The sequence below is a fragment of the Lycium ferocissimum genome, chromosome 1 (assembly GCF_029784015.1).
Source record: "Lycium ferocissimum isolate CSIRO_LF1 chromosome 1, AGI_CSIRO_Lferr_CH_V1, whole genome shotgun sequence".
Classification (NCBI taxonomy): Eukaryota; Viridiplantae; Streptophyta; class Magnoliopsida; order Solanales; family Solanaceae; genus Lycium; species Lycium ferocissimum.
Window position 1 is genome coordinate 23,763,021 of NC_081342.1, and position 8,233 is coordinate 23,771,253.

Here is an 8,233-nt window from a genome sequence, read left to right on the forward strand (position 1 = left end):
ATCATTACCTCAATCCCAACAATCATAATTCTCTAATTTATAGGATTCTAATCAATTTAACCTTTTCAAAACAGATTCTAGTCCAAACTTCACATTTAGGATGGAACCCTAAGTCTCAATACATAGTTCTCAACATCATTAATCAATTTCCCATCCTAGAAGGTGATAACTTACACTCCTAGATGATAGAACAATAAATAAAATCAACAATCCACCATTATTCGAGGGTTTATTAATGCTAGGGTTCTAGGGCTTTCATCTGCCATTAATCGACCTTAAGACTAGCATATGAACTTAAGAAGAAAAGGGAATGAACCATATAAATATTAGGACTTACCCTCAAAGAAAAATCCACCCAAGCCTTACAAAAATCGTCCTTTTTCTCTCTTGGAACTGTTTTTGGAGTTATGTGGGTAATGCCTCGAAATCAGTAATATAAAAGTAGGTTTCTGCCTCCCGTCGATCGCTGCAGGGGTCTCGGTATAGCGGTCAGAGAGCCCGCTACAGCGGACCTCATTAAATGGCCCGGCTGGCCATAGGGGTCCAGACCGCACCGTAGCAGCCCTTTTATGGCTGCCCACTACCTGCTATGGCGAAAATCCCCTAAACTCAACTCACCGTGGTGGCGGCTAAGTTTCTGCTGCAGCGGTCGCATCACAACCAGTAAGCTCTGGTTTTTCACTTAGTTTCCATCCAAAATCCCAACATCAATCCGAGGCTCTACATACATAAACCAGACATGCACATATATGTAAAAACACGCTATGAACTCACCCGTGACCTCGGAATTCCCAACGGAGGTCTAATTTACTAAGTTAACCCCCCAACGGAAATAAAACAAGTTTTCACTCAAGTGCACATTTATAATCAAATGCCTTTTCTTTAGAATTCTGAATTTTCAAGTTCTCACTAAACTTGCTCCTAGTCTAAAAAATGTAAGGGTAAAATGCTCAAAAGGTACATAACGACCTAGCGGGTTGTTACAATTTAATTAGAGATAAAAAGAAAATGCAATGTTGGATTCCTAGAAAAGAGGCACATACTTATTAAGCTATTTTTAATGGTGGACTATGCAACACTTACTTAGGGTGCATTCGAGATAGAATTCAGAGGAAAGATTTATCCATTACGTTTTCCTATATGAGATCCATGATTTAATCCTAAGGAGAAAACAACAATTGCAGTAGCATGGATCTTTTTTCCTCAATTTCTTACTAATGCCTTTGATAAGGAGTCATTGTTCTCAATAGGCACAACTTCGGTCATTGATAAAGCTACAACTAACCAGACTAGACCAAGTTGTACTCGTGTGAAAGTGAAAGTTGATTTATTAAAAGAGTTGTTAAAGAGAATACATAAGATTTGCATAGATGTGAGTAGTTGTTGGGGGTGGTTCATCCAGAATTCCGGCCCAAAAAAGAGGAGAAAAAGTTGGAGCCCATAAGTGTACCTAAAAAAATTAATGTCACGATCCAAGTAGTCATGAGTGGCACCCACATAAATCCCCTAGTAGGCGAACCCTCCCCTTACCTTATTGTCAAACCATTTTATACAATTATAAATCGATAGCCAGAATTAAATCTTAAAACTGTTTAGTCATGCCATCAATAAATAAACGTGCGGAAATCTAACTATTACATCCCCAAGATTCAAAAGTCATCATACAAGGACTCTAAAACCTAAACTGTCTAAGGAAATAATAATTGTTTGAAATAACATAAGTAATGTCTGGAATGAAAGTAGACATCAATAAGAGAAGATCTTCAGGCGGCCTGGCATGGATAGAAGCTCACCCTCAAATCTGTCGGAAACTGGCCTCATGCTAAATATAAGGTCTGGTATGTCTCTGGATCATAATCTGCACTCAAAAGAATGCAGCAAGGTAGTACCAGTACAAACACTATGTACCGGTAGATATCATAGGCCGACTAAGATTAGTATCATGCATAAAATCAATAGAATAGAGAGATAGGCACTACAACACATAACCGTATGAAATTATCAACAAGAATCATCTAACACCGAAATAAGATAAGCCCACACAAACAACAATCAATAAAAGTAACTCAACCCATGTCATCACTAAAACAACCGTGACTCATGAATTATCTCAACTCTGTCACACATCCGTACACATATGGTAAATGGTATTATTTGCGTAAATAGCTATGACCTGTAGCGTACCCATGGTGTCCATGTACCACTCGCTCCAGAACTGACCTCGGATCACGAGCCCATAACTAGGCCACGTCCTTACCCTCTACCAAATGTGCCTTTTTATATTTATATATTCTTTCTCATGTCAATGTAATTCCGTCCCAACAATCAATAGGGAATGTGAACAATCAATGAATCAATATCAAGAAACATAAGTCACCATGCCACAAGTCATGTCAAGATTAAAAGCAATTCATCACTAGCATGAATAAGGGATTCTAACTCCAAATCAACAAGAAAAGTATTCATTAACTTCTTCTTTATCACATCATAATAGTTCATCATATAACCAATCAATCAATATCAAATTTAGGAACTTCCAACCACACTTTGTGTCCGAAGACCTAATCATGCTTTCTCCTACCGATTTCATAACTTATACGATCAACTAATCAAAGTCTAACTCAAGTAGACCGTAACCTACCTCAACGTAGAACTGGAACAATGAAAGCTATTCCATGTGAGCCTTTCCTTTCTGCAACGCCTCGAAACATTCAAAGTCTAGAAATATAGTGCTACATCAGTATTTGAATCATCCACTTAAATAATACAACAATTTGAAAAGGGAAACCCACTTATTTCTACTCCTTCCAATTGGTTTAACTATCAATTATTGTGAACTCATTATTATCTCTCCCCAAAAGATCATACTATTCTAATTCATGGGTTTCTAATCAATTCAACCCTTTTACAAGTAGTTTTTATGCTAAAGTTACCATCTTTATGAAACCCTAAGTTTCAATATATCATTCTCATCCATTAGAACTTGAATTCCCACCCTAGGAAGTGATAATCTATAACCTTAGATGAATAAACAACAATAAAATCACTAACCCACTCATTATTCTAGGGTTTCTTAAGTTCTACGGCTTTAGTCCTTTCATTCACCATTAGAGAACCTTAAACTAATCATGGAACTAAAGATGATGATGGAATGAACAAAGTAAAGGGTTAAGACTTACCTTTCAGGAGTATTTTAGCCCTAGCATTAGAAAATCGCCACAAGCGTTCTTGGGAACTGTTTTGGAGTTAAGTGGGGAATAAGTTCGGAATAAAGCTTATAAAATACTAATTCTGCCTCTTGTCGATCGCTGCAGCGGTAGACTTTTTGCTGCGGCGGTCCTGCTATAGCAGGAAAGGTCCCGCTATGGCGGACCTCATTAACTTTTCTCGCTCCCGTGACAGCGATCACCTACCCGCTACGACGGACTCGCTACAGCGGTACTACAATCGCTACAACGGTACTACAACCGCTACAGTGGTCTATATAGACCGGTAGCTCTGTTTTTTCTTGTCACAACCCAACCCACGGGTCGTGCGGGCACCAACCATTTTACTACCCTAGTACGCGAACCCTTACCAACTAAACCCAACATTTTAACAGTTGCGACAACAATCTTTCAAAAATCACAAAAATTACAGTAAAAGCTTCGTACAGATTCTACTTTGAAAAATAATAAGACTGAAAAGAAATTCCCAGGATCTAGTCTAGACAGGTACAAGAGCTCCTATAGTACAGAAAGACAAAATAAATTTCACGACTCGTTTTAGCCTAGGTCATGCGGGCACCTACCTTTCCCACCTTGGTAGGCGAACACTTAACTCAACATTCACAATCAATAAAATAATAATACATGAAGTAAAATGACATAAGTCTCACAATATAATATAATATAATATAGATAAGTGCGGAAGTACTGAATCCACCCCAATATCTGGTCTGGTCATACAAGAGCATCTAAATCCGAATGCTAAGGTCTGAATAATAATACATAAATAGTCTCAAATCATGTCTTGAATGAAAAGTAAGACATAAGCAATAGAAGAGTCTTCGAGGTCAGCGGACGCCATGCTCACCCTAAAAAACTCAAGTAGAAGCCGAGGAGTCGATCAACCATGAGTCAGAGAGGTCGATCCAATATGGTACTCTGCATTCATAAAAGAATGTAGCAAGTGCAGGTCAGTACAAACAACAGTACTGGTAGGCATCATCGGCCGACTAAGCATAGTTAACACAATTTATAAAACAAAGCAGATAAGCAAATAACCCAACCAACATGGGACAATATAAGCATAACCAAGTATCCATCATCACCTATGTAAACATCTAAACCCCAATATAATAAGTCTGAGTACATCCGTTCCGAAAGAAAAAGCATGGGAAAATCATCACAATCTGATCATCACAATACAGTCACCACAAATCCAATCATCGCAACATCTCACTCAAGTCACAGTGCAATGCAGTGCAATAATGGTATGAATGCGATGCCATGCCATGCAAATGAGGTGTACACATGTACTCCGGACTGCAATATTGACGTCTCGGTAGCACAACCCAGCGTGACTCACAAAGTCTAAGTGCCACCCGTCCCGAATCTTTGCCCAACAGACAGACGGGCCCCTGGCTAATTACTCACTGGAGGAGTCTCACCGGCCCCACCCTGGGGGACCTGCGAAGTCCATGCACTAACAATAATTTTGGAATAACATCGGAATCGGCCATGCAACAATGATGCCCGAATATAACCATCAAGCATCGGCCTCCTCACAATCACTCAAAAGAGTGTCAAATATCAATTTCACAAATCTACGATTCAGGAATTGAACCTCGAACATCAGCCTCCTCATAATCACTCAGGTAAAAGAGTTTATCAAGTGTTAGTTTCATATCAACAAGGATTCTGGAATGGATCTTCGGACATCGGCCTTTTCACAATCACTCAAGTAAAAGAGTTTATCAAATATCAGTTACACTCAATGAATGATACCGGATCATTACCGGATATCGACCATGCATGATAAATATGAGGAATGCGTGCAATGCATATGTCAATCATCAACAAGCAAGCTCAATATCAAAAGTACCTCAACGGGGTACGCCAATAATGTATCAAAAGTGGGTATGCCAACATATATAAATCACTTACCAACAGCGGGTACACCAATAATGTATCAATAATCTCAAGTACTAACAGTGGGTACGCCAATAATATATCAAGTACAAATACCAACAACGGGTATGCCAATCCTATTCGAATCAGGACAATAAGCGACATTCGTTATCTACCAACTACACATGACATCAAGCCAACACAATTGAACAATCAAACACATATAACGGGGTGGCTAGTCCCAGCACACATCAGGGCCCAACCTAAGTCAATATCCATCCCAACTTCACACTCGAAGGTTCACATGCTGTCTCCGACAGCATAATCTAAATAAGTGATTCACTATACAAAGTCTCACCAAAGGTAAACCATAACCTACCTGGGCTGCCGAACCGCAATACCAACAACTCACTCTTTTGCCTTGCTCTTCCTCTGAAGCTCAGAACCAAAGTAGTCTAAGCATAATCAAACTCTATATTAGAAATCATGAAGAATGATACTAATATTGCTATGATATCAATTAGGTCCATTTTAACCCTAGAAATTAGGAAAACGGGCCCACAAGGGCGAAACGGGAAATTCGGAGGTAAAATACCAAATTAAGTCCTAGATGACCATAACCCAACCATTAATTATTGATTTAACTCAAGAATTGGTCTAAATCCGATTTCAAGTAAAAATCCCCAAATTGGGTATAAACCCTAATTCTCCAAATCCGAAATTCAACGTTAATAGTGAAAGGTATGGGGTTACTAAGCTTAGATTCATCATATTTTAGCATCCACATCCTCAATTTAGCAAGTATAGCCCTAGAGAGAAGTCTCCCAAAACCCTCCTTTAAATTCCATACCTAAGGGATTGAAAAAGGAAGGGGAATTCTAGGATGATAGTGACTAGAGAGGAGTAAAGGACTAGACAAAGTTTTACCTCCAAGAATTTCCTCAATTTGTCTCCAAGAACAGCTTTCCCAAGCTCCAATATTGGGATATGATTAATGAGGGTCTAAGACTTATTTAAGACACATTAAATGAAATATCACTGCCCGTGACCGCCCCGACAGAGGGAGTGCCGCTACAGCGGCTGGGACACCGCCGCAGTGGTAAAGCCTAAATCACACATGACCGCCCTAGTGGCCATCACACCAATTACATAGGGCCATCAAGGCGGCTGCCGCCGTTTGCGGGACTTCGTACCTAGATTCTTTATGAATTTTCTACGTCTCAATTGAAAATTCGGGTTATTCCCGAGGCTATCTGCTCGCAACCTGACCCCCGAAACCCATACAAAAATACACTGCGAACGCTCTCGTGGTCTCAAAATTTCAAACGGAAGTCTCGTTGACCGAGGCAACCACCGGTGCCTTCTTTCCATTCCCATCCAAAGTCCCGAAATGCATCACAATGCATTATACTTACAGGTTATAAACAACCATCCGAACCTCTTGGAGTTGATGAAACTTCAAAAAAGGTCCATTTGCCCTAAAGTCAACCTCAGGTCAAAAGTGAGCCAATCAATGCTCGGGAACAATGAAAGTACCAAAAGAACTATAACGACCAAAGGGGTCATTACATCAGATACCAATTGAACCGTTGCTCGTCCGCGAGCAAAGAAAGGAAAGAAAGTAGGAAAATACGTTAATCAGTGAAAAAATGGGGATATCGGCTACGCATATCGGACTCCGTCTCCCAGGTAGCCTCCTCAATAGGGTGGTGTTTCCATTGCACCTTCACAGAAGCAATCTCGTTGGACCTCAATTTTGGAACCTGCCTATCTAGGATCGCGATCGGCTCCTCCCCATAAGTCAAATTCTCATCAAGCAATATAGAATCCCAACGGACAATTTAGGTACCATCGGCGCGGTATTTCTTCAGCATCAAAACATGAAAGACCGGATGGACTCCCGCCAAGCTTGGCGGTAATGTCTACTCGTAAGCTACATCGCTGATACAGTCCACAATCTCAAATGGACCAATGTACCTGGCGCTCAACTTGCCCCTCTTACCAAACCTCATAGCACCCTTCATGGGTGAAACCTTCAATAGAACCTGATCACCAATAGCAAACTTTAAATCCCGAACCTTCCGGTCCGTATACATCTTCTGCCGGCTCTGAGCCGCCACGAGTCTGGCTTGAATAACTCTCACTCTCTCAAGGGACTCTCTCAATAGATCCGTGCTCTAAGGTCGAGCCTCGAACCCATCGAACCAACCAATGGGAGACCTACTCCTCCTACCATATAGTCCTCAAAAGGCACCATACTAATATTCGAATGATAACTGTTGTTGTACGCAAACTCTACCAAGGGCAAGTGCTGATCCCAATGACAATCAAAGTCAATAACACACGCCCTCAACATGTCCTCAAGCACCTGAATGATCCGCTCAGACTGGCCATCGGTCTGGGGACGGAAAGCTATACTAAAGTCCAAGCGGGTGCCCAACTCGCCATGAAATGCTCTCCAGAATCGAGAAGTGAAGATAGTACCCCGATCAGATACAACAAAAAGAGGGATCCCATGTAATCTCACAATATCTCGAATATACATCTTGGCTAACTTCTCCGCGGTATAAGAAACCTGAACCGGGACAAAGTGAACAGACTTAGTCAATCGATCCACTATCAACCAAATAGAATAAAGCTTGCCAAAGGTCTTCGGGACACCTGTGACAAAGTCCATGGTAATCCTCTCCCACTTCCACTCGGGAATGGGCATCCTCTGAAACACCCCACCCGGCCGCTGGTGCTCATACTTTACCTGTTGACAATTTTCACACTTAGCCACAAATTCAACTATATCTCTCTTCATACGGCGCCACTAAGAGTGCTGCCTCAAGTCACGGTACATCTTAGTTGCTCCCGGATGAATGGAATAGCGAGAGCTATGGGCCTCCGATAAAATCAACTAAATGAGATCACCAACTCGAGGAACGCACACGCGTCCCCCAATCCTCAGAATGCCCTCAGAATCAATCACGGCCTCCTTGGACTCACCCCTCAAAACCTTATCTCAATCTTGCTCAACTGAGCATCCTTAAACTGATGAGCCTTGACCCGATCCAATAACGATGACCTTGCCTCTATACAAGCCAAATTCCTACCTAGGGCTGAGATATCAAGACGGA